Source organism: Protopterus annectens, chromosome 1.part0, assembly GCF_019279795.1.
Source record: "Protopterus annectens isolate FY-2018-M chromosome 1.part0, PAN1.0, whole genome shotgun sequence".
Taxonomy (NCBI): domain Eukaryota; kingdom Metazoa; phylum Chordata; order Ceratodontiformes; family Protopteridae; genus Protopterus; species Protopterus annectens.
Window position 1 is genome coordinate 1,925,363,539 of NC_056725.1, and position 17,350 is coordinate 1,925,380,888.

A 17,350-nucleotide genomic window follows, 5' to 3' on the forward strand; every position below is an offset into this window, starting at 1 on the left:
AGAAAATCATATACTAGCAATTGGAAAAGGTTTTCATGTTAGTGCCAACAACATAACCAGCACTAATTCAAGGCCAGTGTTTCTCTGGTTTTACAATGTTTGTGGGAGTTACTATCCTTTGGCCTTTCTTACTACTCCATCAAAGTTCATTTATTAGCCATTTCAGCATGTCTGCCCAGGGAACCCCCTCTTTCAATGCATTCTCATGTGAAAATGTTTTTGAAAGGGGTTTTGCATAAGAGACATCCAGGAAAACCAGTGGCGCCTCTTTTGGTCTTAGTTTTGTGTTAGAGGAGCTAACACTTGCTCGGTTTGAACCATCTCATCTGGCTGACTTGAAGTTCTTCAAAAGAAAAACTGTTTTACTGACTGGTGGTCTGGTCTCTGCAAGACAAATATCTGAGTTGCATGATCTTATAGTGAGTTAACCCTAGCTCATTTTCCACTGAGACAGGGTTTCTTTGAGAACTAATCCTTCATTTATGCCTAAAGTGGTATCCAGTTTTACTGTCCATTTCCCCGTTTTCTTTCATTAACCTAAAAATGAGGGAGAAAGGATATTCCTTACCTTGGATTTCCACAGACATCTCTGGTATTATAATGACAGAACTACATCTTCAGATCAGTTGTTCATTTCTTGTGAAGGTAAGAAACAGTATTTCCTAATGGTTGTCTGAGGCTATTACCTTTTGTTATTCTCATCAAAACATAACTATTCCAGGCAGGGTCAAGGCTCACTGTAACAGAGCCTTGGCCTCATCTATGGCTTTTTAGAAAAGGCTGGATTATAGAAGTATTATCAATGCAGCAACTTGGTTGTCTGTATATACTTTTGCAAAGCACTACAAGCTTGACTCCTTCAGTATGTCTAGATCAGCCTTTGGTAAGACCATTCTCTAGGGAATCCTGGACCCTTTCCTTTTCACCTCTCAAATGTTATAAGCTGGGATAATCTACCCATATAGCTAAGGATACTGCAGCAGTGATTAATAATTGTATTTCCTGTCATGGTTACATTCAATTGAATTTAATACTCTTAACACTACTACGTGCAGTCTTATGCAGTTTTGTGAATTTGTGAATAACTTTAATTATACCATGTCACTACAGTGTACATATCACATATGTGGGGAGGGGGGCATTTTGTGTGTGTGTGTGGTCTACTTCACATAACCAAATGCTCAAATGTTTGAAATTCATATGGCCGAGACCATATGACTGAACATTTGAATGTTCAAAAATGTGAACTAGACCTGTAAAAATAAAAAAAACACACATTAAACGGTGTATAGCAGGGGGGCTTTGCCCCCCTGCACCCCCCACACCCAACTACTTAAATATACCAACTCCGAGATCGCACTACAGCGAGAACAAGGGAAATCTCCCAGTCCGCGCTGTATGCAATTGCCCGTTCAGAATGTCGGTATTTCAAAACTTCGAACATTTGGTCTGCAATCATATGGGTTTCGAAGTTTTGAATTTCGGCATTCTGAAGGGGACCTGTGTGCGTTTGTGCCTATGTGCATGTCTGTACGTGTCAGTGAAAGCATACACACACACAGGCGCACATGCGCACGCACGCACTCGCTCACGTGCACATGCGCACACACACACACACACACACACACACACACACTCACACACATACATCATGGCACAGCACAGTAGGTCTTGCTTCTAGCAGAGCCCCTTCAACTTCCACAGAGAAAATGGCTAGGCAAAATACTTAACCTTCCAAAATGAAACATAGTAGGAGAAACTGACAGAATATATGGCAGGCATGGAGAGTCCTTACCAGAAGAAAACAGCTTGCACTTCTTGGCCCTTTCTGAAAACAAATTGTTTTGTTAAATAACTTATCTTGTCAATACATGAACAAGAAATACAATTTTACTTTGTAGATGAACCCCATTCCAGTCTATTGACATTACAGAGGCCTGTAATCCCACAAAATGCATATAATTCTTAGGTTTCCTTACTCCTGTAATGCAAGACACTGATGTAACCATTAAGCACAGGTCATAGACTGAGTTAAAGCTAAGGAATGTTGACTGCTACCTTTCCTACTTAGTAATAGTGGTGTATCCCGAAATGTTTTTCAGTAAATTCTGTTCTAAAACCAGATTTGAAATAATTGCTCATAACTCTTGAACTGTGACTGCCACAGAAAAAAGTATAAACATGGAAATTGTTCAACATACGTAGATATTCACAATGTTACTAGTGTTGACATTCCAGCTTGCATCTAATTTTATAACTGGAAATCACTGCAGATTGTATGCATATTTTGAGTATTTTATTTTTTATTTATTTTACATTTGTTGACCGGGCTAGTCTAACTGGATACATGTCCATTTTCAGTAGAGGCCCGAGGAGAAAAGCTCCACTGTAACAGTCTATGGTAACACACTTAAGAAAAAAAAAATATATACAAGAGTTTAACTAAAACTACTAAGCAAGAGTTAGTAACTAATTAGAATACAGAACAAAAGAAAAGCAATTAGTGTAACAAAAACACACAGCAATAAGAGCAGTATTATAATACAGAATAAAAATTTATTTTTTTTTTTTTTAGAGGTGATAGGGGGTAAAACATAAGCAAAGTAAGTAGTGGTAATAGGAGGTAAAATCATAAGAAAGAGGAAGTCACAAGCTGAATAGAGTCAAGGGAAAAAATTTGAAGTGGTGGGAGGAGTGGTATCAGCTAGATGGAGACAAGGCAGAGTGAGAGAAGGAGAAGTAATATTTATCTATATGATGGGTTTGTACAGTGCAGATAGAGGTGTTAGGAAAAGAGGTGGAAAGATGTGGAAGTAGGAAACGAGAGTCAGTCAGGAGAAGAGCAAGGGCAGAGCCAATGTGATTTGAGGTGGGTCTTTAACTGTTTCTTGAAGAGGGGTGTTGAGGTCAAGGTAGTAAGTTCACTAGTGAGCTTGTTCCAGTGTGTACCCACAGCATTTGAGAAAAGTCACCTGCTTTGTTCTGAGATTTACATGTGGCTACTAGAAGTTTATTAGCTGAGCGTAGGTTAGTGAGATTCTTATAGGGGGAAATAAGAGTATTAAGAATAGGTGCCTTAGAAGGGAAGTGGAGTATCCTGTGGGTAATAGTCAGTTGTTGAAGTAGAATGAGATTTTGCAGTTCAAGCCAACCTAGTTGTCTGAGATTTAAGCAATGATGAGTCCGATATGGGGCACCTGTAGCAAACCTGACAATGTTGTGGTAGGATGAGGCTAGTTTTGATAGGTTTGTTTTTGATAGGTTAATAAAGGTTGGAGAGGCATACAGTAGTGTTGAGATGAGATGTGTTTGAGCTAAAGATATCCTAGTCTCTGGTGTGAGAAATTGTTTAAGTCTATAGAGTGCACCTATTTTTTTGTTAACTGTTTTTATAGTTAAATTGATGTGCGCATCAAAGTTTAGTTGATTATCTATTGTCACACCAAGCAGTTTTGTAGTGCTGTTGGGTGATATAATTGTGCCATTGTTAGAGACAATAGTAAAGGAAATTGGGATGGACTTATAAGTTGGAGTAATCAATAGTAACTTAGTCTTTTTAGGATTAAGGAGGAGACAGATGTGTTTGAACCAATTTTCTGCTGCAGTAAAAACATTTTGGGTACATGAATGTAGTTCAGCAGGAGACATTGCAGTGCAGATGAGTGTAGAGTCATTTGCATACTGAATGCAAGTGGAGGATGGGAGGGAGGTTTTCAGATTATTAATAAAGATGGAGAAGAGGAGGGGACCTAGAATAGAGCCTTGTGGGACTCCAATGGAGACTGGGAGCTGGGAGGATAAATGACTATCCCAGAGTACTGCTTGTTGTCTATTTGACAGGTAGGAGTTGAACCACAGAATAGCCATTGTGTCAAGAGAAAGGGATTTAAGCATATTAATCAGGAGATGGTGATTTACCATATCGAATGCTTTTGAGAGGTCAAGAAATAATGCAGATGAATATAGATTATTGTTGCGATTTTTGTTGATGGTGTCTGTAAAGGAGAGAAGGGCAGTGGTGGTACTATGGAATGGTCTAAAGCCGTGCTGTGAGTCAGCAAGTAGGTTATTATGGAGAAGGTGTTCTAGAAGTTGTTGGTGGACACATCGTTCCATGATTTTAGCTAGAGGAGAGAGTAGGGCTATAGGACGGTAGTTTGAAAGTTCAGTTGTATTTCCACCTTTATGTAAGGGGATGATATGGGAGATTTTCCAGAGAGATGGAATAGTGGATTCGGTTATGGTTCTGTTTATTAAGATGGAGACTGGGAATGCTAGTACCTTTGCAGCTAGCTGCAGATACTCTGCTGGCAGTTTGTCTGCTGAGGGGGTACAAGGTTTAAGTTTTTGGAGTTGGTTGTGAATGAAGGCTGTGGATACTGTGTTCAACTTTAAAGAGGGTATTTTATTATTTTTGAAATTGAATTTTTGAAATTGAATGACAGTATCTCAAAGACCGTACCAGCTAGATACTTAGTATCTACAACTGATTTGTCTGTCTGGATTTCAGCATCCAAATGGAACATCAGCCATCACTTTGCCATACTTGCTTACTGAGGTATTGATACAAATATGAAAAACATAATTCTCATAATATGTAACCAAAGAAACTGTCTGTAGTTGTAATAGATAAAGTTTGTGTATCTGAGAGCAGTTTGTCCTGACTGATTTCAGTTTCAAAATGAGACATCAGGCTGTCATGCTTCCTCATCTATCACTCATCTTCTGCAAAGGTAGCATGGTCATTTACTAATCAGGTCACTTTCACACCAACATTCAATCCCAAGTCCAGTCAGAATTACATGAGCTCCACCAATGGTTTATAGACCATAAATTACCTTTCAACCTGTCCAAGACCAAAAATATGCTTTTGGTGACTCCACCAAAAGTCCACCAAGTGCCTGACTCTTTATCTTTGATTTACACAACCATTCCATACATACATTTGCCACCTTCAAATACCTAGGATTGTGAGTTGCTCAAGCTCTAAACTACTATTTTCACATAGAGTGAGAGCAAAAATAAAATCCCTCCTCTTCTGGGCCATAAAGATCTCTTTTCTATTTCACCCAGCCAGGGCAGCCATCAGCAAAGTAGTTCTCTCAGCTAACATATGAACAATCCATTTTCACATCCACCACCAAGAAGACCAGCACCACACTCCAGACAATATCCAACAGCATCTGCCAATTTATTACAAACTCACCCCTCCATGAGTATTATTGTATTACCATAGAAAAAGCCAAATAGCTACCCATAAAACAAAGATTGTGCCTACTGTTAGGATCCCATCACTACAAACTCTTCCATTTCTAGACATTTACTCCCCTTGCAGCTAAATGTCATTTAAAAAAAACACTCCTCCTACAGCCTGGGATACTACTTACCTGTCACACCAACTCTCATTACCCCTAGAACCAAACTCCACAGCTTTGCACACACTTTCTCCTCTTAGGCGCCTACTTTGGCAAGCTCTCCCCCATAGCCTAAAGGAAGTCAGCACTTAGAGGGCAACTAAAAAAGCACGTCTTCATACAAGCCAAATGCTTCTGCTTCAGCACAGTACATATCTCGTAATATATTATCCCTATCTCCGCACCACTTCTCTTCCCTCACAGAATTACTGAAGGCTGATCCACTTTAGAAACTAATGTAAATATTGTACAGTACACTTTGCTTGTTTACTATAGTTACATAGAAAATTGTGTATTTACATTAATCAGAACGATTCTGTTTTTGCTTACATTTCTGCCTTTTTTGTTTTTGAAGTGTTTTGTATTTCAGCAGGGTTGCACATGAAATTGCTCCCTGGTAAACAAATAAATTTATCTATCCATCTTTCCGTTTTATATATATATATATATATATATATATATTTATTTATTTATATATATATATATATATATATATATATATATATATATATATATTTATGCACACACACACACACACACACACACACATATATATATATATATATATATATATATATATATATCTATATAAATATTTATAAAAAATATAAATGAATACATTTTATGACTTTCAATTGAAAATATTAAAATTATGATTTTTAAAATGGCTACTAAAGACAAAATTTCAATATTTTCCTTTGCTTGTGGCACAAAGGCACATATCTTGTGCAGGTGTCTTTCACATACCTCCATTTATACACTGGTGCATGACACTTGCATAACCTTTCTACAAAGTGTTAATGTAAATATGAAACATATGTCATGCTGTAACAGACTAAGGTACTTACCATTCTTAGGGATACCTGTCAGCTGTTTTAGTTACCTCCCACCAATGTCCCATAAATCATGCCATACAATATGCCAGCTCTGGTGGAGCAGAGGGATAAAGCTCTCACTGTGAAACAGGTGACCTGAGTTTGTATAACAGGTTGAGTTCCTATTTGTTCTGGTATGAGAGGAGAGGGGACAAGTGACTGACCTGGTCAGTTTTTAAGGAGGGGGTAGGGTGCTTGTCCAGACACTCATTCCTGTGGAGCATCCTTGGTCAGACTGAAGATGCATGATGGAGCACTGACTTTGAAGGGGGCAATGTAACCATATGAAGTTTATGTCACTCATGAAAGTAGGTAATAAAGATATCACAGAACTTGTCCATTACATGTCAATTCCTGGAGCAGATCAGACTTGTTCAGTGGGGGTTAGGACTATCATTAAAGAAAATATTACTCACCCTTGATGACTGCGTAAATGATAGCTCCCTTCTGGCCTTGCCTTCTAGTGATGGGGCAGGGTGACAAAAGGGCTAATTGAGAGGAATCTGGTGAATGGAAAAAAATGGCATCAAAGGTAAAAAAACAAACATGCTTCATAATATCCATGAGATGCTGTCTACACAAAAAATTCTCATGTATACTCTGCAAGATGAACAAAATGTAATATGGTTCTTTTTTGATAACTGCACAAATTAGTAAGATTACTTCAGTGATTGCTTCACACTTCAAGAATTACTGAATTATTGCTGCTGTCCTGAGTTAGCTTGCCTTCAGTCACTTGTAAGTCTCATTGTACCACCTGTCTGTGTTATTTGTTGTTAAGAAATTAAAACTTTAAAATATCTACTGAGGCGCTTTAGTCAGTGAGTCAGGAAATGAAGAGGTCAAGCTAATCTGGGGCGGAGTTGTCATTTACATTTTGCACATCTGATTGTGAGCTACAACTCATTTGGCTACTTAAAGTCAGATGATATCACTTGGGCAACTTAGTGGATGAACTAATTTGCAGAGGGCTGGCTGGCCACCATAGGGATAGGAATTTCTTAAATGAGCATTTTGGTATGCAACTTTACATTGGTATAGTTAACAAAAGTTATGTTTAATGTACACTGCAGACACTGTGCTTTCAAGCCATCATCAGCTATCCTATTTTTATGGCAAAAGATGAGTCAGAAGTGAAGTTTTGGGGAAGGTGTAACCTCTGTTTTTCTGAACACATTTATTTATTTGATTGTAACCATTTACTTTCTGTGCATGCCATTGGTTTCCAAGAAAATAAATTAACTTCCATTATTCTGCAATCTCTTCTGGGTATACAGAGAAAGAAAGAATGGTTGGAGTATGTGTGCTGAGAGTTGTTCTGGTGGAGTAATGTGAGCATTTAAGCATCCCTGGTAACACTCTGGTGATTATAGACTTACATTATCAGACAATGCTCAATGCTAATTAATTAAGTGATGTAAGCTTGTCTTTCAGTGGGTTAAGCTATCAATTACTTCAGCTCAAATCTTTAGAAAAATATTGACAAGTTTGTTCACTTCAGAAAGGAGTGCATACAAGTAATTTATCTACCAAAGATCACTGCTGACATGAAAAAGGAGAAGGCTAACAGAGGGCTTCTGTGGACAAACTATCACAAAATGAAACTATTTTATGATCACTAAACATTTCAAGCTAAACAATAGAAAGAAATCCATTTATCTGAAGTTGTTGTTTTCATTTGATCTTCAACCTCAGGGACTCGGATCCAGCATGGATCTGACTCTGCTATGTACTCCAGGATCAAATCCAAAGTCCAAGCGCCTCCCCTACTCATAATGCCTCACTCTCCCTCCTCCCCTCAGATCTCATTTGCCGCTCATTTTGAACAGCACAAGTTTTCCACTGCTCCAAGCTCCTTAGCATGTAAGTGTTCTTTTTGGGGGGTTTTATCTCTTCTCTTTCTTCCCTATCATCTGTCTTCTTTCACCTACCTTCTACTATCCACATCTCAATGTCAAGTCTTTGTTTTTCAAAAAAAATTATTTTTCTTTTCTTCTTAGCGCACGCATGTGTGTGTGTGTGTGTGGGGGCCTTCCTTCCCATGGCTGACACCCCAAATCCAGGGTTTAGGAAGTGTGCAGAGTGTAGGCCTAAGCTTCCACCTTCCAATGCCGACACTTTGTGTGTAATCTGTTTGGGAGTTCTCCATTTGGATACCTCCTGCTCGATCTGTGTGGCCTTCAACCCCTTCGCTTTGATCAACAGAAGGAACAAGCTTATTTTAAAGGGTCTTCTCCCACCTCCTGCAGAGGCATCTTCTTCTTCCCCAGCTTCTGGGACTCAAACTCCAACTAAGAAGTCCAGGGACAGAGGGAAGGCCCATTCGAAATAGCGGGATCGGCCTAGGAAGAGGTCTCCAGAAAACTTTTCCTTGGCTGAGCCTCCTACCAAGTCTCAGCTGGATCCGAGCCAGAGTTCTCCTTGGCTCCAGTCTCCATGCTTCCTCTCAGAGCCGGAGACCTCTCGGGCTCAGTCTCCAGCCACTACCTGTCCTCGGCGTCATTCTCCGCCGGGGTTGTTGGCTTCTTCAATCTGATCCGCCTGTCTGAAGCCGAAGTGGACAGGATGATGTTGACATTTCTTTGGGCCCAGATTCAGCTGGGAGTCTTGCCTGCTCCATCCCCTCCAGGGCTGGGAGCATACAGTCAGCCTTCCTCCCTATTTCTATTTCTCCGATTCGACCTTCGGTTTTGGATCCCTTGGGTCCAAAGTTCCCAGGTGTTGAGGGGTCGGTGCCAGTAGTCCCCAGTACCTCGACCTGACCTTTGCCTTGAGCGGTTCGGCTCTGATATTTTTGGAGGAGACCAACTCTCAGAGCCGTAGCTTCGGTGTCAGATCCGAGGAGATGCTTCAACTTTGAGACTTTCAGAGTCATCCCTTCCCCTCAGGGCTTCGGCACTGGGAGGTTTGTCTCCGGCTCCCCTCTCAGCGCTGATGGCAGTGGACAGGCAGCCACCAGCCTTAGCACTGGCCATTCTGCCTTCTGGGGTCCACTCTCCTTCAGTGTTTGAGGTGGTGGTGTCAAAAGCCTTGACACTCTAGTCCTCAGATTCTGTCCTGGTTTCCTCTCATTCTGGGCTGGATTCTTCCACCCTGCCCCCTCAGGGACAGCCTGTTGCCAGTTCGCCCCAGGAAGTTCTGATCCAGGAACTTTCTGAAGCTTCCAAGTCTTCCCCAGAGTTTCCCCAGAGGAGCCCCGTCAGAAGCGTATGTACAAGAGGAGGCACTTAGACTCCCCTTTGGAATCCCTTACTGATGATACAGACTTGGATGAAGGGGAGGGTTCCCCCCGATCACCCCCAGAGGATGTCTCCTTTAGAGACATCATGGAGATCCTTCGCAAGTGCAGTGAGTGGTCTACCATCATGCCCAATAAATCGATATTTCTGAAGGCATTTGGCACAGGACCATCTACCTCCTGGGTGTCCCCCCCGTGGATCCCTTAGTGGATCTCATCTCCAGTAGGGCATGGAAGGAACCGGACATGGTTGAGCCCATCCCCAGGCACCTGGACAAGGTGCTTAGTGCCCCATGAGACAAGCCCCATTGGTCCAGGTGGTCCCCAGTCGATGCCATGGTGGTTGCAGCAGCCACTAAGAAGGAGCTGGCTCAGGACAGCTCCGTGGTCCACCATCCAGAGAGGGAGGCTAGGGCGATGGATCATTTTAGGAAGCAGACCTATGCTTCAGTTACATTTGCCTTACATGCACTGAATTATTTGACACATGTAATCAGAGTGCAGAGGGACCTAGTCAAGGAGGTTGCTGAGTCTCCCCCAGGGGCCATGTCAGAAGAGAAGAAGAAGGTCTTCTCCTCTCACATGGCCACCCTCACTGCTATTTTAAACACTTCCATGAGGATTATCTTCCATGCTACTGAGGGTGTCTCTAGGTGTGGCCATTTGGTGGCATGCCTGACTCAGGCTTTGTGCTTTTTCAGAGCCCTTCAATGCGTCTTTTATGAACGCTCCCTGCAACAGTTCCACATTGTTTGGAAAAACTGTTTGTGACATGTTAACCCAGGGCGAGAAGAACAGGAAGACCTTGTCTGCTGTTGGGATCAACTTCTCCACTTTACAAAGATCCTTTTCAAGGAATCAGCGTGGGGTCAAGAAGCTGTGGTTTTGGTCTCAGGGTTCTCCCCAGGGTGCTCAGGATTCATCTTCCCCAGGGCAGAGGGGCAGCAATCCTGAGGGATTGCCTGACTGCTCATCTCTGGAGGCTGTCAGGGGGCATCTATCACTGCACCCAACATCCCGGGAGTCCATTATGAATGATCGTTGGGTGCTGCAGATCATATCCAGATGATACTCTAGCCCCTTTCTTCATCCACCCTCTCTGCTGAAACACCTCCCGGATGTTCCACCTGGTCAGCGGGAGGAGGCAGCCATAGAAATAGCCAGGCTGCTAGCAAAACAAGTAATCCAGCCCGTCTCCCCCCAGACCAGTCCCGATCAGGCATGGATCTTTCGACCCTGAACCTGTCTATTGCCAAGACAAAGTTTCAGATGAACAACTGGATGGGCTCGGTAGACATCCAGGATGCATACTACTATATCAAGATGGACAGATGCTCCCGAAGGTTCCTCCCCTTCCATCTGGGAACCAGTCATTTTCAGTTCAGAGTGCTTCCCTTTGGACTCACCACTGCCCCTCCAGTGTTTACCAAAGTGATGGAGGTAGTGGCAGCTCACCTGCAGCTGCAGTGTTTTCAGGTCTTTCCTTACCTGGACGATTGGCTCCACTTCACTCCCTCTAGGCATCAACTGACTCAGGCCAAGGATTATCTTCTTCATATATCCCCGTCCCTGGGTGTTACAATAAATCTCAACAAGTCTCAACTAGCTCAACTAGGTTCAGGTGTTGGCTTTCATAGGTGCTCGGCTAGTCACTACGCAGGGCAAGGTGTTTCTGCTTCCAGACAGTCTGTTATCACTTTGTCATCATGTTCAGTACATTCTTCAAGCCCAGTTTCCCACAGTGGGCTTCCTTCTTTGGGTGTTGGGGTCAATGGAGGCCATGATCACTCTTATTCCAACTGCACATCTCCACATGAGGGTCCTACAATGGATTTTAGCGGTTCAGTGGTCCTTGCTAGACCTTCCCTTGTCACATCCTGTTCGACTGTCTCTTGTTTGCAGGGACTCCCTTCTTTGGTGGCTTCAATCCCTGGACCTCTTTCTGGTTTGCCCATTTGTTCTTCCCTCTCCTGTAATCATGGTGACCACTGATGCCTCACTGCTCGAGTGGGGGGAGCATTGCATGGGAAGGACAGTCCTAGGCACGTGGTCTGCTCTGGAGACCAGTCTGCATATCACTGTCCTGGAGATGAGGGTGGTGCTTTTGGCATTGCAAGCTCTCCATGTCTTTTTCTCCTGGGACTATTGCCATACAGATGGACAATATGTCTGTAGTCTGGTACAGCAACAAAGAGGGGAAACCAGATCTTATCCCCTTTACCGCAAGGCCATGAGATGGTGGGAGTGGTTGATCTCCACTGGCTATTTTCTGGTGGCAACATACATTCCAGGGAAGCCCAACATCCTAGCGGACAGGTTCAACTGATCTTTTCTGATGCCCTACAAGTGGTCTCTGAATCCATCAGAAGTGGATAAAATCTTTCTAAAGTGGGGTCAACCTTGCTACAATCTTTTTGCCTCTCCTTCCAACGTGAAATGCAGTGAGTATTTCGCTCTGATCTCCCCTCTGGGGGAGTCACCCAGAGATGCTCTAGTCCATGCTTGGCCCACCAGTCTACTATATGTGCATCCTCCACTTCCTCTAATTCCCACGTTTTTTCAGAAAGCTCATTGGCTGGAGAGCTCTGTTATCCTCATTGCCCCTTTCTGGCCTCGTCAAGTTTGGTTCCCCACTCTGTGGTCTCATATAGTGTGTCCTTCCTGGACTCTAGATCTGGTTCCAGATCAGATCTGAATACACACCCATCAGGAGTTCCTCACCCAGATTTTGTCAGCCTGAAGCTCACGGCTTGGCTGCTCCAATTTCCATGATAGTCAGGACTCCCGGGCTTTCTTCTCCTGTCAAAAAGATCTTGATTGTGGCTCACAAGACTTCTACCAGGAAGATCTACTCTAGCAAATGGAAGCATTTTTTGATCTGGGATTCTCAGCATGACCTGGATCCCTTTACAGCACCACTCTCTGGCATTTTGGAATTTTTAGCTTACATTTTTAATAATGGCACTAGTTTCTCCACCGTTAAGGTCCAGTAGGCAGGGATTTTCAATTTCCATATGGCAAAAATTCAGCCTCCTTAGCTTCATCTAAACTCTGTAAGGCCTTTCTGAAAAGTACCTTTCTTCTAAGGCCTCCAGTTAAGGAACCCCCATCTTCTTGAGACCTAACTTTCATTTTGCAGGCTTTGATTTCTCCCCCATTTGAACCAGCTGCCTGGTTGAGTTGCAGTTTTTATCATGGAAGATGGCTTTTTTTGGTGGCAATTACCTCAGCCTAAAGGGTTTCTGAGCTTCAAGCTTTATTTATTAAGCCCCCTTATCTAGTTTTTCATAAAGACAGTGTCCCTGCAGACCAATCCATCTTTCTTGATGAAGGTGGCTTTGGAATCGAATAGTAACCAGGTCATTAATTTGCCTGTTTTCTTCCCAAATTTCCAAAATATAGGGAAGTACAAATTGCACTTACTAGATGTGCACAGGCAGTTGCATTTCTTTCTCCATAGAACCAAAAGCTTGCATAAAGTAGATCAGCTTTTTGTGTCATTTTCTAAACCTCATTTGGGAAAGCCTGTTTCTAAGGTTACAATTGTTCGCTGTATTTCTTTGGCCTATTGATCTAAATGTTTGTCTCCACTGTGTCATGTCTGAGTGCATTCCACCAGATCAGTCTCTACTTTTGTGGCTTTTTGGTCCAGGGATCCTCTTGATGATATCTGTTCTGCTAATACCTGGTCCTCATCGCATACCTTTATTTCTCATTATTTCTCTCCAGGAGCAGAGCATCTTTTGGCTCATCCATGCTCTGGAATATCCTTCCATGAGGATCTCCCAGGTTTTTTGTTTTGATAGCTAGGGACTCTGGCTCTATAAAAAAGAAATGTTTACCTAAAGTACTTGGAATATCTTTTAAATTCAAGTGTCCCCTCTGTTACGGTGACCAGACCTGGTGTGAATTTCTGATTTCCCATCCATTGACCAATGGATGGGAAATTCACCTTGGGTCTAGCTCCCATGTCTCAGATAGAGGCAGACACTAATGCTCAGATTAACATACCCCCTCCACATAACCTCTAGAAGCTTCCTAACATGTCCCCCTCCTAATAAACACCCATGATACATAGAGACACAATGTGGGTTGGATTGCATGGCTAGGTTTATAAAGACCATGGTTGTTAGCCTAGAATATAATTATAAACTATGGTTTTAGGCATAAATGCAGTACTTCTGTCACTTTCCTGAATATACTCAGAGTGAACTTGTTTTTTCATTAGTGTGCCTCAGAAGTTCTTAACTGTTGAGTCACACCACTGGCTTTGTATGATATGGACAATCTTGTCATTTCTTTGAGTGCTGTCAGATGGATTTTGGACTACTTGCCTTTTCTTTGAATGGTCTCAAATGGATTTCAGACTACTTGCACAGAAACATTCAATCATTACGATGAAGTACCACATTCCTTATCATTTTCCAGCCAACACAGATGTGCTTCAGGCCTGTGTGCTTCACACACTTCCATTTCTGGTTTATTGGAACGATATGGACAAATCATGTTCAAAGTCATTCAGTATATGGATGATTCCACGGTTGCTTTATCTAACATTTTACAGGACTTTCTCAGAAAAACATTTGCAAGCATGCTGCCACTTTCCTCATATTTGGTTAAGTAATGAAGAGCTACACCTTAATGCCTAAAAAAATAAATAAATATGTGCATTTCTGTCCTAAACCTACTTCTCAGAACAGTGTAACATTCACTGTCTCATTGTTGTTTATTACATTTGATGCTAGATTAATTTTAAAAGTAACATCTGCAAAATGCCTTGATGTTATCCTTGACAGTCAACTAAAATTTGACATGGACATAAAGATTCTGTTACTGAAATCAATAGACAAAACCTAAACATTTCTGTCACATAATTCAAGATTCAGCTACCACAAAGGCATATTTACTTCACTCCCTTCTTTAATGTAATTCTTACCATTCTAAAATAAATGTGGAACAGGCCTGCAACAGAACATTTAGATTCACAGGAAGCCTTAATGGGAGAAACAACCAGTGTCAGTCATTACGTTCCCCACCCTAGTGGGAATTTAATCATCTGCTTGCAGTAATTCAGTTATGTTTTCCAAATGTCTCTGCTCACCCAACTGTATTTCCTTATCTGAGTGCATTAATTGGAGGAACCCACCTTGAACTCTAAGAAACTCAGTGGTCTTACTTTTCCACCAAAGACTAACAAGAAATATGGTTAATCAAGAACTGTAGTCAGTATTGTCTAACACTGGAACAAGCTAACATTCAGTGTTAGATGTCCACCCCCCCACGCAAAAAAACATTAAAGTCCCTGTTAAAGGAACATTATCAGTCAAACTAGACCTCAGTTGTGTTATAACTTCTGTTTGTTCCCCTTCCTATTACCTTCATTGTAAATTCACTCTTTTTGTAACACCCGGGTCTGATAAGGTATCTTCATTCGGTCATTTTTATTTTTTTTTGTGAATTCCTACACTGTAGGTATCCAAAACCTTTGATCATTTGGCTATTATTCTAATGATTTCTACTTTAAGCTATAACAGTTTAACTGTACTGGTGTAGTTTTCTAAAATATGTACTGTATCTAAGCATCACATACCACTGCAGTTTTTTACACATCAGTTATGAATGACCAGAGAGTGAATCAGGTAGGTGCTTGGTGGTCATAAAAAGGTGTTTACAGGATAGGATGTAGAAAGGAGTTGGGAATGAAGGTGGACAGGGTGCTAAGTAGGGTTCCGGCGTTCACTTTTAACATAACGTAATTTCATGGTTGCGATATTTGTATTCTTTTCATTACTCTTGAAGGAGTGTTTTGATGGTTTTTGTAACGGTCATAGCAGAGAGATAAACATGAAGTGAATTCTGCTTTATAGCAATTAAGTTCGGAGAAATGCATTCTCTTGCTCGCTGAAAGACCTAAGAATATTCAGTAGGTGGATGTTGGAAAAGTGAAGTGATCTTAAGGGGTACATATAATTTTAATAATTGTGACACTAATGGGCAGTTAGCAATGTAGGAAGTTTTTGAATTACAGTTTGGTATTCTGTATGTTGGCATAGTGAGAAGCTTTGCCATCTCATAGTAAATGGTACTAAAGTTTCCTTCTTGGCAGAGGTGCCTCCTGTGTGGAATCTATATGTCATCACTGTGTTTACATGGGTTTTCTTGGGATAGTCCAGTTTCCTTCCACATCCCAAAGACTTGTTTGTGGTAGCTGGATAGGTAACTGTAAAATGCCCATGTGTGTGTGTGTGTGTGTGTGTGTGTGTGTGTGTGTGTGTGTGTGTGTGTGTGTGTGTGTGTGTGTGTGTGTGTGCACGTGTGGTTTCTGCATGATACGGAAGAAAGACCTGGCAATTTACTTTTGTTCCCTACTTGCCTAGCAAACCCTGTGGTTGACATTGACTGTTCTTAACAGTATTGGGTAGATGACTGATATTCTGATCTTGTTTTTGATACTGGGTATCCTAGACCACTGTGTAAAATGATCATTTATATAGTATGGAGAGTTTGCTTCAGAATGGGCAGTATTTTGCATTATGGTATTAAGTTGTCCAATGGTTAATCACAGAGCTCATTGAGGGTGGTAGGTCTATTCAAGAGGCATAATATTAACAAAGTGGACAAAACCCTTTTTCTGGTATTATTAGTAAAGAAGCCGCTCCATGTGTACAGGATGCTCAGATGGTTAGTTTTTAAGCAAGCTGATTTGAAATGTTTACACAAACACAAATAGTATTTAATGATTACATCAAGATATTTGAATTTGTTCACAGTGGCAGTAAAAAGTATGGACACAAGTGCAGGCAGATGAGTCAAAGAAATCCTTGGGCATAATTTACACTGCATTGAGTAAAGGGCTGCTTAATTTGCGGAAGCCACCCCTGAAGCTTATTTCAGTAGGCTGTAGTTCAGGAGTGGAGCATGGTAATCTGGAATCATCTGTCACAATAATCTGTGATCATTTGATGAACATACTGTTAATGAATATGGTGAGTAGAAGTGGTCAAAGACTGACCTTTGTGGTGCCCTGTAAATACTGATTTCAGTGAACATAGCCTGGGCATTGACTTACACACCATAAGCAGCTGAAGAAGTAATCATAGAAATAATTACACAAGCTGATTCTTTAATTCTGATTGAAAGTTTCAACAATAACAGACCATGTTTTACAGTGCTGACAGCTTTTGAAAGATTTAGACACAGTACATCTGTAAGAGGACCTTTGTTAAAATTGTGTTAGTCAATGAGACTTGAACTGTCCCCATTACATGCAGTGGTCAGAAGCAATGTTGTGTACTGGACAGGGTGTATTTTGTTATATAGATATTATGTTAGTTGTCAGTTAATTGTTTTCATCAGTTTAGCGATTGCACTTAGCAATGCAAGTTACCACTTTGGGTGTTAGTTGACCCTGCTTTGCAGGTGCACATTAAAGGCTGTTTTCCTAATTTGAAGGACTATTTCCTCCCTGAGACTTTAATTTCTTATCCAGGGAACTGCCTTGTGAGTGATGAATCAGTGTGAATGACAATATAGTCACTTATCAGCTGTAGTCCTGTGTGGTAGATTTAGAGTATTTTTGCTCAAGGTAATACTTTATGGTAGGTATATATCAGGTGGACGAGTGACCTAATTTTTCTAAGACATAATATCCTAATTTCTAGCAGACATTGGGAAATTTTTTTTGTAGCCTCAGTACAAGTCATTTTGGTCTGATTAGAGAAGGTTTGTGGTGGATGCATATGAAGATGACAGGGCAAGTTTTTAGGAGGGGAACATTCTGCTCACAGATGCACTTATTACTGTTGAGAATAAGTTAATTATCT